General features: G+C 48.7%; 1 protein-coding gene across 2 annotated transcripts in view; it reads right to left on the bottom strand.

Moving 5' to 3' along the window:
* CLCN4 (Cl-/H+ antiporter 4) overlaps window positions 1-16,297 on the bottom strand; it is a 61,916-nt gene that overhangs the window by 43,866 nt on the left and 1,753 nt on the right. The window lies entirely within an intron of this gene.

A 16,297-nucleotide genomic window follows, 5' to 3' on the forward strand; every position in this document is an offset into this window, starting at 1 on the left:
ATGATTTACGGACACTGAAATTTGCATTTCATATAATCTGCATTTGTCACAAAATATTATAATTCTTTCGTTTTTATTTTCAATTGTTAAAAAAATGAGAAAACCATTCTTAGCTCGAGAGCCACCCCAACACGGGCAGCGAGGTCGGTGTGGCCCACAGGATGATGGACTGCGCCAACCCTGCTTATAATACTGGATTCTGGGAATGGCCCCAGTGTACTTTCCCACTCTACCGTGGATGCACATTCAGGCGCCTTCTCACTTGGAGCCATTGCACATCATTCTGCATTTCTTACACCCAGGCATAAGATGTTGTTGAAGACCTTCAGTCTGCCCCCTCCTGTCTCAGTCCAGCAGCAGCCATGTGCCAAAGAGCCGAACCATTTTATGCCAGTGTTCCTCTCCCAAATCAGACCATATCGTCTTAATTGCCAACTTGCTCTATTAGCTGATCCCCAGGTGACTTAGGCAGATGAAACGGAAAGTCATAACTAAGATTCAAAGATTAAACATCTCCAATCACTGCAGGAGTCAGTACTAGCAGATTCTTCCGGCAGCATGGGCATGGTAGAAATTGCCATCAAAATCTCCTCCTGGTTTCAGGAGCCTTTTCAACAAGCTGTCCTTGTCACCTTTCTCCTTCCTGTTCCCTCACAGTAACTTAACTGACATTCAGGGGTTAGCTAATGTTTCCTGTAAAGGGCCTATTTTCAGCACTCGGCCCTAGACGATGCCTAAGTGAAAGCATGAAGGCATGTGGCTGTGTGCCCACAACATTATAATGACAGAAGCAGGCAGTGGGCTGGGGGCTAAGGGTTGCTGGCCCCTGTTTTGTACCATAAGCAATTAGGCATCAGCAACCTGCCAGGTCACGCAGGGGCCCTGTCCGAGGTACCAGAGCTACCAACAGAAGCCAGCAAAGAAAGCATCGTGGTCCACTGGGAGAAGTACAAAGATAATTAGACACAGTTGTCCCTCACAGGTCTACAGACGGGAAGGATGAGACCCCAGAAATGCCACTAAAGGACCTGACTAGCAATGCTTCAACCTGGAAGCTTGGAAAAATAACAGGTAGTTACGCACGCACACGCACACACGCACACATACAACTTTGAGGTGTCTATGCTATCCTACAAGCAGAAGTCTCTCCAACTAGTTAGCTATCCTAATGTTTCAAGATTCCAGATGCCCTTCATTCATGAATAAAAATATGACCATACCATAGTTCCAACAAGCTGTTCAAGGCCAAGAGAGCTCCAGGTTACCCGTATTACAAGACACCATGAAAGACATAGGACACAAGGAGACAATTTGAGAACATCGACTTCAGAGCCACACCTTGGTTAGATGGTAGCTAAAAAAAAAAAATTCCCGCCCCACAAAAAAAGCTTCATTTCTTAGATTTTCCAGAAGCTCCAAAAATTAATCACAAGCATCTTTTACAGAGTCCCTTTTCTCACAACCTACGTGGATTACATAGACACTGAGCTCAGGGGCTGATGTCTGCTAGCCACCAGATCCTTGGTGCTAGCCACTCACTCCTCTGAAGGCCACCAGGCTAGGTGACCCTGGTCTCAGAGGGGTGTCATTGCACCACATGGCCACGAGAGGGCGCTGTACAAGCAGCCCCTCTGCCTGGAGCACCCTGAAGTGGCCAAGAAGCACGTGCAGGGACTGCCTCCTTCCACCCTTCTCCATCTTATCTGCTCCAGCATGTAACTCCCACCTCCATCCAAGAGAAGGCAGGACAACTGCAACCATCAGTGGCTTTTCATGTTCTACCCACCCTCTGGCTCAAGTGCTTCCCAAAATGTGCTGACAACAAACGAGTCTTAAACACAGTAAACCAGACATATCAGAATACACAGCGTAATCCTTAGCAAGGCTGGCGCAGCACACATCAGCGCCCTCCCCTTTTCTGCCCTCGCATAAGCACGGCTATATATAAACGAACCTCGGCTGCTAGACTGGTTCAACTTTTCTCCCAACAGAGGACAGCCTTTGTCCACCTGGCCCCGCTTTCAAGTACTTCCTTTTGTCGGTCTTCCTTAACTTCCCGACGCACCCACTCCGGGCGGTCCGACGTGGCACGCTGGACGCGGCAGCCGTGTCCCTAAAAACACTGAGCCTGTCCCGAACCTGAACCCCAACGCCAACCTGAACCCCGTCCCTAACTCAAACCCTGATTCCTCACACTGTCCCTGACCCCACCCCTAAAAAATTAACTATCCCCTCAACGAACCCTAAAAACCTGTCCCTAACACCTTGCCTCTAAAACCTAACCCTACACCTGTCCCCTTAGCCTGTTTCGAACCCTAAAAGGCCTAACAAAAAAGAAAAAAAAAAAGAATACACAGCGTGATTCCAGCTAGATGGAATCATATACATTTCATGTCAGGTCACGACACGGATGTTTCTTTTACAATCCATTAAGCCATACATTTAGGTGTTACACGCTTTGGGGCTTGTTTGTTGTACTTTGCAATTTTAAGAAGTGTTTAAAAGTGTAGCCTGCCCATCAGTAAATGCAGATTCTTAGGCACAATTTTCATTGGTTGTTTTTGCCCGGGGGCATCCATTCCTTCTTCTGGCGTCTGTGGAGCACAAGCCCTTCCCCACTCTTGAGGTTCTGGTAGAGGGGACTATGCTGGAAAGGAGTCCTCTTGGATGGGAAGGGACTTGGGGCTGTCGAAAACCACTTTCTTTGAGGCACGCTTTTGTTGTTACTTTCTGGGGGTTTTTGTTTGTTTCAAGAAGAGCAGGATGCTCTGAAATAACCCTCTGATAGCAACATGGAGGGTGGCCTGGAGAGGGGAAGAACTTGAAGGTGACATGAAAGCGCTAAGGCTGAAAACGGGGCATTGAGGTGGGGGGGGGTGAAAGCATCTGGGCTCTTCGGCCAGATGTGAGCACACCATCAGCCCATTTTACAGGTGGGCAGACCACAGCGCCAACTGCCGACCAGTGACTGGCTGTGGGGGTGAGCATGGGATCCACGCAAGGTCACACAGGCACAACAGGGAAAAAGCACGTCTCTCTTTCCAGAGGTGACTAACCTGGGGGTGTCCACAGCCAGGGGAAGGAAGCCAGGTGGGAGAGACCAACAATGATAAATAGACCAGTGGCTCCCAACAGAGGGGATTCTGCTCCCAAGGCACACTGGGCAATGTCTGGAGACATTTGTCACATCTGACAGGGGTGCTGCTGGCATCTAGTGGGTAGAAGCCAGGGACGCTGCTCAACCTCCTGCAGTGCCCGGGACGGCCCCCCACAAAGGATTATCCAGCCTCAGTGCCAACAGTGCTGTGTGCAGTGAAGAAACGCGGCTTCCTTTGGGAGTCTCGAATTTTGATACGAGACAAGCAGAGGGTCCCTACAGGACCAGCTCCCAGTCAAAATCATGGGCTGAGACTAACAAGCTTCCCTGGTAGACAGCACTTCACACACATTGTCCCAACTCATCCTGCATGCACGGAGTCAAGCACATCCTGTGTGACGCCACTGGGAGAGGACTCTGGGAAGCTTGTGCCTGGTCTCCTCCCGACTGTGCTCCATGTGCCCTGTCTGTGCTGACTTTGCTTTCTAGCCTTTCGCTGTAATAAACCAGAGTTGTGGACAACTCTATGCCAAGTCCCATGAGTCCTCCTAGTGAGCCCAGTGGTGATCTTGGGACCCGTGACACAGCAAGCACCATTTCCTAAAGTTGCCAGAGCGTGAAGTTGCGCTCCAGTCACCCACGGGGTGAGCTGCATTAATAGCTCAGCCTCTGATGGCTGCCTTCCTTTCCCGTGTCACCTTCCCACGCCCTTCCCAGGAGTCCCTGCGCCTCCATGAAAATCTCCTAGTGCTAGACTTCTCATCTTCATTTCTGAGAACGCAAAAGAAGGCAGCATCCCGTGCCTTTTCTAGTTCTTCAACCAGTGACGACTTGGCCTGTGCAAAACCTATGAGTGATTTTTATGGCCCTGCACAAATGGGCAAAATCATCATGACCTACGGCTAAGCACAAAGAGTTATTATTAGAAATCACACCAAGACCATGATCCGTAAAAGAAAAAAAAAATGGGTACGTCGTACTAATGGACAAAGTAACACTTCTGATCCGTGTAAGAATTCAGGAAAAACCCGACATACTCCATGGACTGCAATGGATGAACAGCCCACCAAAAGGGTCCAAGCCTTGCTGAGGCCTCTGGCAGTGCCAGGACAACCTGAGCATCCAAATGGCCTGTCATCTGTTCCTCAAAGGGACACTGGTGCTGGTCATTGCCTCGCTCAGTGACTCACAAATCAGAGTATGCATGAGCATTACCAGGAGGGCAGGGTCCAGGTCCCGCCCCAGACTCACAGCATCAGCAGGGGTGGAGGGGCCTGGGACTCTGCATTTCTAACAAGCTCCCAGGAAGGCTGATGCTACTGGGCCGGGGACTGTACTTTCAGAATCACTGGCCCATTATTGCCCTTTCCTGCCCTCCTATTCCCCACTCTGTGTCACTCCTTGCATACTTCCCATTGTGTTGTCATTGCTAATATTTTTACTATCAATCTATCAAGTGCATTTTGTTGGAATAATTATTTACAAGTTGGCTTCCTCCCAAACTCGACTGTGAGCTCTTTGTGGGCAGAGGCCGGTGTTACTCAGCCTTATTTACTATCTGGACCTCTGAAGGAGTGCTTGCTGAGCCCTGCTATGTACAGTAATAATAGACACTAAACCTCAAAAGCTTAGCCAATCACATGTACTACCTCTACTCTACAAAGAGCATTATTATTACAGCACCCATCTATACACACAAAACTCTGTCAAGAAGTCAGCTAAATGCTTTGGACATCACTACGCAGACATGCCCAAGAATACATACAAGAAAGATTTCTACTTGTGCACATACACAGGACAGAGAATACATAAACTGACTGAAGTCACTAGACATGCAAAACATGAGTGGTTGTGAAACATCACTTTGACTGTTCCTCATTTCACATGTACTGTGGTCCCATTTTATAATTTGTAGCCAGCCATGTTTTTTTTTTAATACTTGTTTTATTTTTCAATTATACTTGACATTAAATATTGTATTAGTTTCAGGGGTACAACATACTGATTAGACGTTTATATAACTTAAGAAGTGATCCCCCCATAAGTCTAGTCCCCACCTGACACCATACATAGTTATTACATTATTGGCTAAATTCCCTATGCTGTACTTTATGTCCCTGGGACTATTTTGTAACTACCAATTGTACTTCTAACCCCTTTCCCTTTGTCACCCAGCCCCACCCCCACCCCACTCCCATCTAGCAACCATCAGTCTGTTCTCTGTGTCTATGAGTCTGTTTCTGTTTTGTTTGTTCATCTTGATTTTCCCCTTCCTACTTTTTACCATGAAAAACGCTGGGCTGACCAGCATAAAAACAGGTGTCCTCCTCGGCGCTGCTAGCACACATCCTGGTGGATGCCCAACCACACGTACTGGACACAGAATCTTGGGCCCACAGCAGCTGGCTTTGAACCTGTCATAGCAGCTAAGAGCCCACAAGCTGATGGTGCCTTTAGCTGCCTGACCAGGCCAACCCTCCTTTGCTGTTCTTATCCACGTGGAGGATGTGAGAGGGAAGTTGGTGTATGATTCCCTTTGAACTCTCTCAATAAGTTTCTCTGAAATAAATTTGGATTAGCTGACCAGAACATTTACTAGAGAAAATCCTGTCCTACACAAAGATTTAAAACTGATAGACTACAATCCCAGATACAAGCAGCTCAACAAACCTCAAGCACCAAAAAAACAAAAACAAAAAACCTACACCAGAGCATATCATAATCAAATTGTTAAAACCAGTGAAAAGGACAGCTTAAAAGCAGGAAGAGAAAAAAGACACATGTGTGCAGAGAAAATTATTCAATTGAATGCCCGTGAAGTATTTTCTTTCTCTTTTAAAATACCTGTCACCTCTTCTCTTACAAAAATGATTTCCCCCTGAACTAATTCAGGTCAAAAGCCTAAGCCCCCCGACAAAGCAAAGGCACTGGGGTTGGCAAGCGCACCATGTGCTGGGCAGAGGACATGGGCTCCCCATTGCTTTACGGGTCAGGGCATGTGTCAGCAGTGCAGGAGGAAAAGAGGAGATGCTCACATAGAAAGCCACACCCCCCATTTGCAAACGCTGGGTGCTTGAAGTGACGGCCAGACATCCAAACCCCATTGGCATGTGGAGCTACTGTACCGAAGTCTGCAGACCATGACGATGGACACGGGGATATACATTTTCATGAAATGAAGGCCATTGCCCATTTACTTAAAATCAGTACACTCAAACTCATCATCAGTATGCCCTAACTTGTAATCCAGGGGTCGGCAAACTGCAGCTGGCAAGCCACACACGGCTCTTTGGGTACGTTCCGTCTCAAAAGTCTGCCGGCCCCTGGAAGAGCCAATCCTGTTCCTCACAACAATTTAAAAATTATTCGAGAGCGATAAATATATTTTTACATAATCACAATTATGTGAATAATGTCCTTTAAAAATTTTATAAGTGAAACTATGGTAGTTTTATTTCCATTTTCAATTTTCCTTCAGAGCCACATGCATGTACCCAAAGAACCGCATGTGGCTCGTGAGCCGCAGTTTGCTGACCCCTGGCGGCTCTTCCGTCTCAAAAGTTTGCCGATCCCTGTTGTAACTAGTACACCTAAACTTTGCATGAAACGCCTGACCTCCCCAACCCGAGGGAAAGAACACACCATGAACAGATATGGAACAATCAGGGGAAAGTAGGGCTTCAGGAGGGGCAAGAGGGCGGCAGCCAGCCTGGGGAGCTGACCCTGGGAGCCGCTAGCCCTAGGCCTCCTCTCCCAGAAAGCTTTGGGCTCTTACCAGTTGTATTCACTATCCTATGCTGCATAACAAGTTGCCCCAAAACTCAGCAGCTGAAAATAAACATGTCTGATCTTACGGTTTCTGTGGGTCAGGAATTCAGGAGCAGCTGGGTAGGTCTTTCTGACTCGAGGTCTCTCAGGAGGTTGTGGTCAAACTATCTGCCGTGGCTGCGGTCACCTGAAGGCTGGATGGGGGCGGGAGGACCCACTTCCCAGTTGGCTCCCAGACATGGCTGGCAAGTTGGTGCTGGCTGATGGTGGGAGGCCTCCGTTCTGTTCTATCCAATATCTCCGCAGAACTGCTCGAGTGTCCTCAGGACATGACAGGTGGCTTCCTTCAGAGCACATAATCCGAGGGAGCAAGGTGGAAGTAGTCGAGTCTCTTGTGACCTAGCCTTGGAAGTCATACACTGTCACTTTCACTGTATCCTATTGGTGGCACAGGTCAGCCTTGAGTGATCACTGTGGGAGGGGACTACATGTGGGCATGAATACCAGAAGGCAGGATCATCAGGGTCTATCTTGGAGGCTGGCACCCATACCAGTCAAAGCTTTTCACCTCACCTCTCCACCTTGCCTGCAACCCTACCAATTTCAAATTTATTTGAGATAATGAGTCGCTTTTTGAAATGCAGACGCCTGTAGGATAGTGAGGGGCCACGATTCATTCACCCCTCCCAGCTACTCCTCCAGACTCCAAGCTGGGCTCACTAGAGAAGAGAAGACCAAGGCATTGACAGTGACAGGAGCCTCTGGTGGCCATGTGGCCACATGGCAAGGGGCCAAGGACCACAGGACCAACAAGAATCCCCAAAATAGGGAAGCTCAGAAACAAAGAACATGCAGAAAGAGATGTGAGAATTTAACTTCATTTCAAAATTTTGCCTAGAGCCAGCAGAGACAGGGGAAGGTCACTTCCTCTTCCTCCTTCCTCCTTGGCCCACCTCCCAGCCCCCAGCACCCTCTGTGCTCCCTCAGCCCCCCTCTAGCTTCCATAGGACTGGGGAGCTGCTGTGGGCCTGTGGCCCTCCCTCCATGGCATGGTTCCTATGGCCCCAGGGCCACACAGCTATCTGTCCCATTTTGGAATACAGCCTGTGAGTTGGAAAGGGAATAAGGCCAGCTGCATGTGGCCTTGGGTGACACAATGGACGCAGTTGTTCCATCCCCACTCCAGGGGGCAGGGAGAAAGGGCATGAGGTATCTGTGCTCCCCAGACCAAGGGCCAAGGATTTAGAATTTCCCCAGAGACTCCCTCTCACAATAATGATAACACCTTTGTCTAGGCCTCATGGCGTACTATGCAGCACTTCACATATGTTCAGTACCTAGGGCTCTTGACACTCTTAGAATTAAATGTGGTCACCCTCAGGCTCATGGCAAGCAAACTGAGGCAGAAGAAAGGTTAGGTCACAGGTCCAGGTCACACAGATGGCGAGCTGGGAGCCAGACTGGAGCCCAGGCCCCAAGGGACCTTCCTCCACAACAGCCTAGCAGGCCTCGGTCCTCTCAGGCCCCCAGAGCTACCTGCTTCCATTGAGAGGGTGCTGCTGGCTGCATCTCTCCAAAACTGTGTGAAAGAGCTTCAGTAAAGGCATGCTGGGTTACCTCTGGCCTCCCAGGTGGCCGAAGGCTCACACTTCCCTGAAAATACTGCCATGTTAGCTCACTAGGGCTACTCTAACAAAGTGCCAGAGACTGGATGGCTCCAATAACAAACATGATTGCCTCATAGTTCTGGAGGCCAGAAGTCTGAGCGCAAGGGGACGGCAGGGTCGGTTCTTCTGAGGGCGCTGAGGGAGGATTTGTCCCCAGCCTCTGTCTCTGGCTTGTGGATAGCCATCTTCTCCCTGTGTCTTCACATGGTCTTCTCTCTGTGCCTGTCTATAGAAACGGCCTCTTCATAGAAGGACACCAGTCATACCTGGTCAGGACCCACCCTAATGCCCTCATCTGAACTTCAATACCCCTGTAAAGACCCTGTCTCCAAATAAGGTCACATTCTGAGGAACTGGGGGTACCTCAGCATATGAATTTTGAAGGATACAATTCAGCCCATAACAGTTGTTAAAGACAATGCTGGTGGGAAATACCACTCTGTGTCCCTCCCTCTCTTGGGATCTCTTCAGACTGACCTTCCATTGACCATTTTCCTCCACAACAATCTATTTTCTGCTTATGTGGTGTACACCCCCTCATGGATAAATAAAACCTAAACATATGAGGTTGGACAATTACGTTTGCAAACTCGTTTCAATGATGTCGCTAACCTTTTTTGGTATCACAGGGATGATTCATTATAAATTTGTACCAACTGGACAAACAGTTCACCAAGTTTACTATTTGGAAGTGCTGAAAAGGCTTCGTGAAAAAGTTAGATGACCTGAACTTTTTGCCAACAATTCATGGCTCTCTCATCACGACAATGCACCAGCTCACACAGCACTGTCTGTGAGGGAGTTTTTAGCCAGTAAACAAATAACTGTATTGGAACACCCTCCCTACTCACCTGATCTGGCCCCCAGTGACTTCTTTCTTTACCCGAAGATAAAGGAAATAGTGAAAGGAAGACATTTTGGTGACACACAGGACATCCAGGGCAATATGACGACAGCTCTGATGGCCATTCCAGAAAAAGAGTTCCAAAATTGCTTTGAAGGGTGGACTAGGTGCTGGCGTCGGTGCATAGCTTCCCAAGGGGAGTTCTTCAAAGGTGACCGTAGTGATATTCAGCAATGAGGCATGTAGCACTTTTTCTAGGATGAGTTCGCAAACTTAATTGTCCGACCTCGTACACACATGACTAGCGACTTTGTAAAGGTTAAATGCAGGGAGTCATCAAATACAGCCTTGAGGCGTTCATCCCGGTGTCCTCAGAACAAGGGCCACAGAGGAGCACGGCCATGGGGTGGCTTCCCCATATTCTAGCTGGGTTGGCCAGCTGAGGGTTGAAATGGCAGTCAGTTCCCAAGTTTGGGGCAAAAGGGGTGCTGGTGGAAGCCATGACTAAGCTAAGAGGAAAAATAACTTGTCTGTAATCGTGGCATGCCTAACTACTAACCACAAAGCCCTCCTAATCAGTCAGCTCCTCCAAGGGTTACAGTGGAGGGAAAAAGAAGTTTTACATTTAGCCATTTAAAGCCAGAAAGAAAACAAAGAGCCAAGAGGCAGGTAGCACAGTCGGCCCAGAGACGACGTGCTGAGAGCCGCTGGGCAACCACAAGAAATGAGTCAGCAGATCCCGGCCTCCGAGGCCGGGACCAGACTTCCCGAGGGGAGAGGCAGAATGCAGCCTCTGTGTGCGCTTCTCCCACCAGCCAAATCCCAAAGCTGCCCTGGGCATCCAAGCTGCTGCTGATGGGGGTGGGGGTGGGGTCCAGGGCCCGTCCCCAGCTGTCCAGGACTCTCCCCCGTGTGACTTCAGTCACCTCTGACAAGGAAGGCTCTGCACTCGAGCTTTCATCAATTCAGCCAATAGCCGGGCTCCAAGAACTGCACAAAGACCCACATGACAGCAAGCATACACCTCCGAGAGCAAAGCAGAGGGAAATAGGGCCGGGAGGAAGGAAATACCACAGTGATGGTAGCCTGTGCCCAGCAGAGGCAGGGAGAGCTCAGTTCAGGTGAAGATGGGCAGGAAATAGCCCTGGACCAGTCGGCAAGCAACATGGGGGCTTAGCCCTCCAGGCCCCAAAAACAGCCAGCTCACAGACCCAGTGACAGAGTGTGGTGGGCTCAAGGGGCAGCAAGAAAGCTGTGTGCCAAGAATCATGGCTGCCAAACTACAGCCCAAGGACTCAGGTGACTTCATTACAACAGGACAGCCAGAAGGAGACCGTTCTAGTATCATATGTGGAAGGCACATGCTGGCTCCTTTTGTGTCCCTGCAACGGCCTGGCAGTGTGGTAATTACACGTGCACAGGTCCACCCCACCGCCCCATGCTCCTTTGATAGGCAAGGCCCGCCCAGATGCCTAGCACAACACTGCTGCTAAGTAAGTTAGAGGCACGGTCCAGCCTACCTGGTCACCCAAGCCACTGCTCGCCAGTGACTGGCCCTACCTCCTCACTGGCCACCCTGCTTTCTCTCATCCGCCTCTGATTCTCCTGAGGCAGCCAGAGCCACCTTTTCAAACACAAGTCCCAACATGTCACTCCCCCACCCAAATGCATCCAGTGGCCTTCCATCATAAGCTAGAATAACCTAGGTCAGTGACCCTCCTGCCAAGTCCCCACGTGGTCTTTCCCCGCCCCCCGAATCCCTCGGAGCACCTTTCCCACCACCTGTTCTCTGTGTTGCTCTTCTCTGGATGCACCAACCGCCCTGTGGCTCCTCAAAGGCACCCGGCTCTGCCTGTCCTCTCAGCCCTGACCACTCAGCCCCCGCGATGTCCGCACGGCTTTCGCTCACTCCCTTTGGGTCCCTGTTCCCGTGCTAGTCCTCAGAGAGGCCTTCGTGACTGCCCTGTCTAACCAGCATTCTCAATCCATCGCTGTCCATCCCTTCCTTCCTGCTGTATTTCACTCGATAGCACAACCTAGAAAATGGAGCAACTTTCTCTTTCCTCAACTCCAATGTTACTTCCATGACAGCATGAACCTTGCCCATTTGCTTCCAGTATATTCCATTGCCTAGAGTGGTAGGTCTCAACCAGGAGCAATTTTGCCCACCAGGGGACATTTGGCAATGTCTGGAGTTTGGTTGTCACAACTGGGAACAGGGCAGTGGTTACTCCTGGCATCGAGTGGTTGGAAGCCAAGGATACTTGTCCAACACCCAACCATGTACAGGACAGCCCCACCCCCGCCACCGCCACCACAGAGCATCATCCAGCCCAAATGTCCATACTGTCAAAGTTAAGGAAGCCTGACCTAGACATAGCAAGCACCCAATAAACATTTGTTGCACGAGTGAATAAATAACGAATATTGAGGCTCACGTCTATGGAAATGCCTTTGCAGTTCTCATGGTATTGACGATCTTTTCTCGGGACATCAATATTTCACTTAGCTTTTCATTCAACAAAGATTTAATGAGCACCTACTATGCCATGTGCTCTATGCTATGTTTGTAGTAGTTAAATAGGGCACACACAGTCCCTGCCCTCAGAGCCTAGAGGGTAAACAGAACATTCTACAAAGGCATCCAGGGACCTGGGTGCTTTCCCAGCTCTGTTATTATTGGTCATGTGACCTTGGACAAGTCACCTGACTTCTCTGCACATCTCTTCCTCATATGTCAAATGTAATGGTTGCTTTGACATTGAAGCTAGCTTCCAACATCTAAACTCTGTGCATTTAATTAATCACAAAAGATCAGTTCCTCTTTAGCATGTTTACATTCATATAATAGCATTAGCATTGATTACCAAGTGTGAGTAATCCACATGTCCTTCAATAGGGGTCTAGCATAAATGACGATGCCATCCACACAGGGGGACACACTGTAAAATGATCTCCAAACCAGGACACCTGGAGCTCAGGTTAAAATGCTCCCGCTGGGCCTCTCCCCGAGGCCTCCTCAATCAGAATCCCCCACATGTCCAGGAGTCTACATTTCTTTTCTATCTCTTTTTTTTAACTTCATATTATGAACATTTTCAAGTACACAGAACATTATTCAGGAGAGCCCAATGAAGACCACCAATCAGATTCTACAAGTGCTCCTACTTGGCCATATTGGCCTCATCTCATTCTGTCTCCATTGACCTGAACCATTTAAAAGTAAATTATTGATCTAGAGCTGTGGTTCTCAAAGTGTAACTGGTGACACCTCGGGGCTCCCCAAGGCCCTTTAGGGGGTTCTATGCTGTCAAAAATATTTTTATAATAATCCTAAATTATTATTCCCTCTTTCCATTTTCCTTTCTCTTGTGAGTATACAGTAGAATTTTCCAGAGGCTACATGACATGTGACATTGTAATAGATTGAATGTAGAAGCAGGCATGAGAATCCATGTGTCTTCTATTCAGCCATATATTAAAGAGATGTCCAAAAATGTTTCTAAAAATATAAGAAGTAACTAATTGCTATTATGAGACTTCATTCCTAAACACGTCAGCATGCATCTCCCCAAACTAAGAGTCTTCTACATACACACGTGTATCTATTGCTGTGTACCAAAGTTCCCCAAAACATGGCAGCAGGAAGCAAACATGTCTGATCTCTCTGTTTCTGGGTCTGGAATTCAGGAGTGGCTTAGCTGGGTGCCTACCACACCACAAGATTATCATGTCTCAGAAAATTTACAGTGGTTTTCTCGTATCGGCAAATAGGCAGCCACACAAAAATAACCCAGGTGTCCCCAAATGCCTATTGTAGATATTTGCTCAGGCCAGGAGCCAAGCAAGGGCTACAAGTTATATTTGGTTATTGACATGGACTGAATGTGTCCCCACAGATTCATATGTTGAAATCCTAACCCCCAATGTGATGGTATTAGGAGGTGGAGTGTTCAGGAGGTGATCAGGTCATAAGGGTGGAGCTCTCAAGAATGTGACTGATAAGAGGCCAGAGAGCTAGCTCTCTCTCTTCCTGCCACGTGAGGACACAAGGAGAAGGCGGCCATCTGCCACCTAGAAGGCAGCTCTCACCAGAGCCGGACGATGCTGGCACCCTAATTGCAGACTTCCAGCCTCCAAAGCTGTGAGAAATAAATGCCTATAATTAAGCCACCCAGTCTCTGGAGCTGTCGTAACAGCAGAGCTGATTACGACAGTTCTTCAGTCTAATCTTAAGTCTCGTTTGATGGAGAATCCTCCCCTTTTTATTTTCTTTCCTGATCTTGACTTGCTACAGTGACAGGGCCAGATGGCCCACTGAGGGTGCCAAGCCATTTTGAGGCACACAGGGTGCAAGGGGGCCGCTCAGGGATGTAGGACACAGAGGAGCTGCCTGGCTGGCCTGGAATGTGACCTATAAAGAAAATCACCGCGAGTGGACGAAGGTGGCTGCACAGCAGCCCTTTCATACTGAAGACAATCCCTCCCTGGGGGACCAATTTTTATGGGGCCAGGAAAGTCAGAGAGAGAGAGAGCTGATGGCAAGGGAAGGGACAGAGGGGCACGCTGCAGTTCCAGGCTGGGGGACAAGGACAACTGTCCTGGTTCTAAACCTCGATCTGCAAATACACACGCTAAGTATGCCCCCACACATTGCAATGCCACTGCCCTCCCTGTTTCTTGTCTCTTGGGAATTTTCCAGCTTGTAGAATCTCTTACATCCATCTGATCGCCCAAAAAGCCAAGAGAGCAGAACCAGCAAGTGCAGTTGGCCCCTTTTATGGATTCAGCAACCACTCCAAGAAGGGGAAGTGCTGCAGCCGAAGCCAACCTGCCAAGTGGCAGAGCCAGACTTTAGACACAAGTCCGGCACTGAAGCTTAAAGCACATGACCCCCATTGCCCTGAAAACATGTGCACATTGGGGTTCTGGGGGCAGTTTGCGTTGGCCTCCCCCTGCCCGCAGTAGACATCACTGCCATCTTGTCGTCCCACCATCGGCGCCAGCAGAACACGTCATTTCCTGCTCACAACACCTTCGCACGGTACCGTTAGTCCCACTTTTGCAGGTAAGGAAGAAACTCGGCTGTTAGTCCACCCCAGATTCCGAGTTACCCCATACAGCGATAGCCTCCAGGTCTGCTGCGCACGAGTCCCAACAGGGTTCAGTACACAGTGACCTAGTGCCTGGCGTTTTCCTCTTTCCCTGACACTCTCCTTTCTGCGGAGCTGGCGTCCCAGCTACGACTGGCATACAAACAGGCCTCCCTTTTTGGCAGAAGCTCTTTCTGGAACCCCACAGCATAAAAAAAGTCTTCACATTGTATTTTCCAATATATACAGCCTTATGGAAGGGAATCAGATCTCTGACCAAGGGCTGAGCATCAAACAAACCATAGGAAAATGAATTCTAGAATACTGGAGCCAGAAGAACATTTAGAGACCATCTAAATCAGTGGTTCTCAACTGGCCAATGGAGGCACCCTTCCCCCCCCCCCAGGGGACATGTGGCAATGCCTGGAGACATTTTTCATTGTTGCAACTTTGAGAGAAGGGACAGTATCTCCTGGCATCTAGTGGGTGGAGACCAGGGATGCTGCCAAACATCCCACAGTGCCCAGGACGGCCCCCTACAACAGAATGATCCAGCCCCAAATGTCACTAGTGCTGGGAGGAGAAACTCTGCTGTAAATTCCTTGGTTACTTCGAGTACAAGGGAACTGAGGCCTAAAAACACAAAGTGACTTCTCCAAGTTTACACAGCCCCAAAGCCAGTACTGGAATCCAGGACTCAACTATACCCATCTCTATCATCTGCTCTGCTCTGCTACAGTTGGGCTGGGGGAGAAGGGGCGTGGGGACCTGAGGATCTCAACTCCTATAGCCAACCTGGAGCAAATGAAGAAAACTGCAGTAAAGAAATTACGGAATTATTACTGCAGCAACACAGCAGGGTGTGCGAACACGGAAGGAAATGCCTTCTTCAATTAGCAACTAAACGGCATTGCTTCGCAGGTCCTCCAGCAGTTGCTGGTTCCATACAGTTCACTGACACCGCGGCTTCCAGAGGGCACCCGTTTTACAGGAAAGAATGGCATTTTCCCCTCCTAAGGATGCGCACACCTGGCCTAACCTCAAGTTGCTTCTGAACCAGAGAAGGGAATGTAAATACAGGTCTCACAAGAGTCTATTAAAATCCCACCCAACTGAAAAGTCACCTGACCCCCCTCCATCTGCCGCTGAGTCATCCGGCCCCTTCTTTCAGCAAGCTAATTATTCAGCAAGGGAATTAAAAAGGACACTGGGAATTCTTGGGTTTTGGTGTTCAGCTGCACCCCCAGCCCCTTCTAAAGACCATTTTGTTCTTAAGAGATGTGTTCTTAAGAAAGCTTACACTCACATGTTACCTTTAAAGGCTGCATTTGATTTGATTTGATTTGATTTGATTTGATTTGATTTGATTTGATTTGATTTGCTACTGTTATTTTTAAAACACCTGGAAGGAAAAAAAATACATTTCCAAGGTATCCCCTTTAAATGCTGGAACCTTGCAAAATAATACAAAACGATTTTGATTGCACATCTAGCTCTTTAAACTGCTAACCAAGAAGTTTCCATTCCATTCAAAGCAAAACAGCTTTTGCTCTAAAAGAAATCAGGCTAAATACTGAGGACAAACCCCCGTCAGAAGAATTAGTAAATGGGCCATTATTTAAGCACAATGACAGCTGGAAACAGTTGCTAGTTATCTTGCACAAGACCCTCTCTCTCCTTATAATAGAAGTATTGGTGATCATTCCAGATTTTTTTCCCCTCCTGAGCCAGAGGCCATGCCATGTCTTCCTGTCTAGCCCCTGCCCAGGGATGGGCATGCCAAGACCCAAGTCACGCGTGGCCTGCAACAGCCACCCCCCCAACCCAC

The sequence above is a fragment of the Hipposideros armiger genome, unplaced genomic scaffold, assembly GCF_001890085.2.
Source record: "Hipposideros armiger isolate ML-2016 unplaced genomic scaffold, ASM189008v1 scaffold_155, whole genome shotgun sequence".
NCBI classification, from domain to species: Eukaryota; Metazoa; Chordata; class Mammalia; order Chiroptera; family Hipposideridae; genus Hipposideros; species Hipposideros armiger.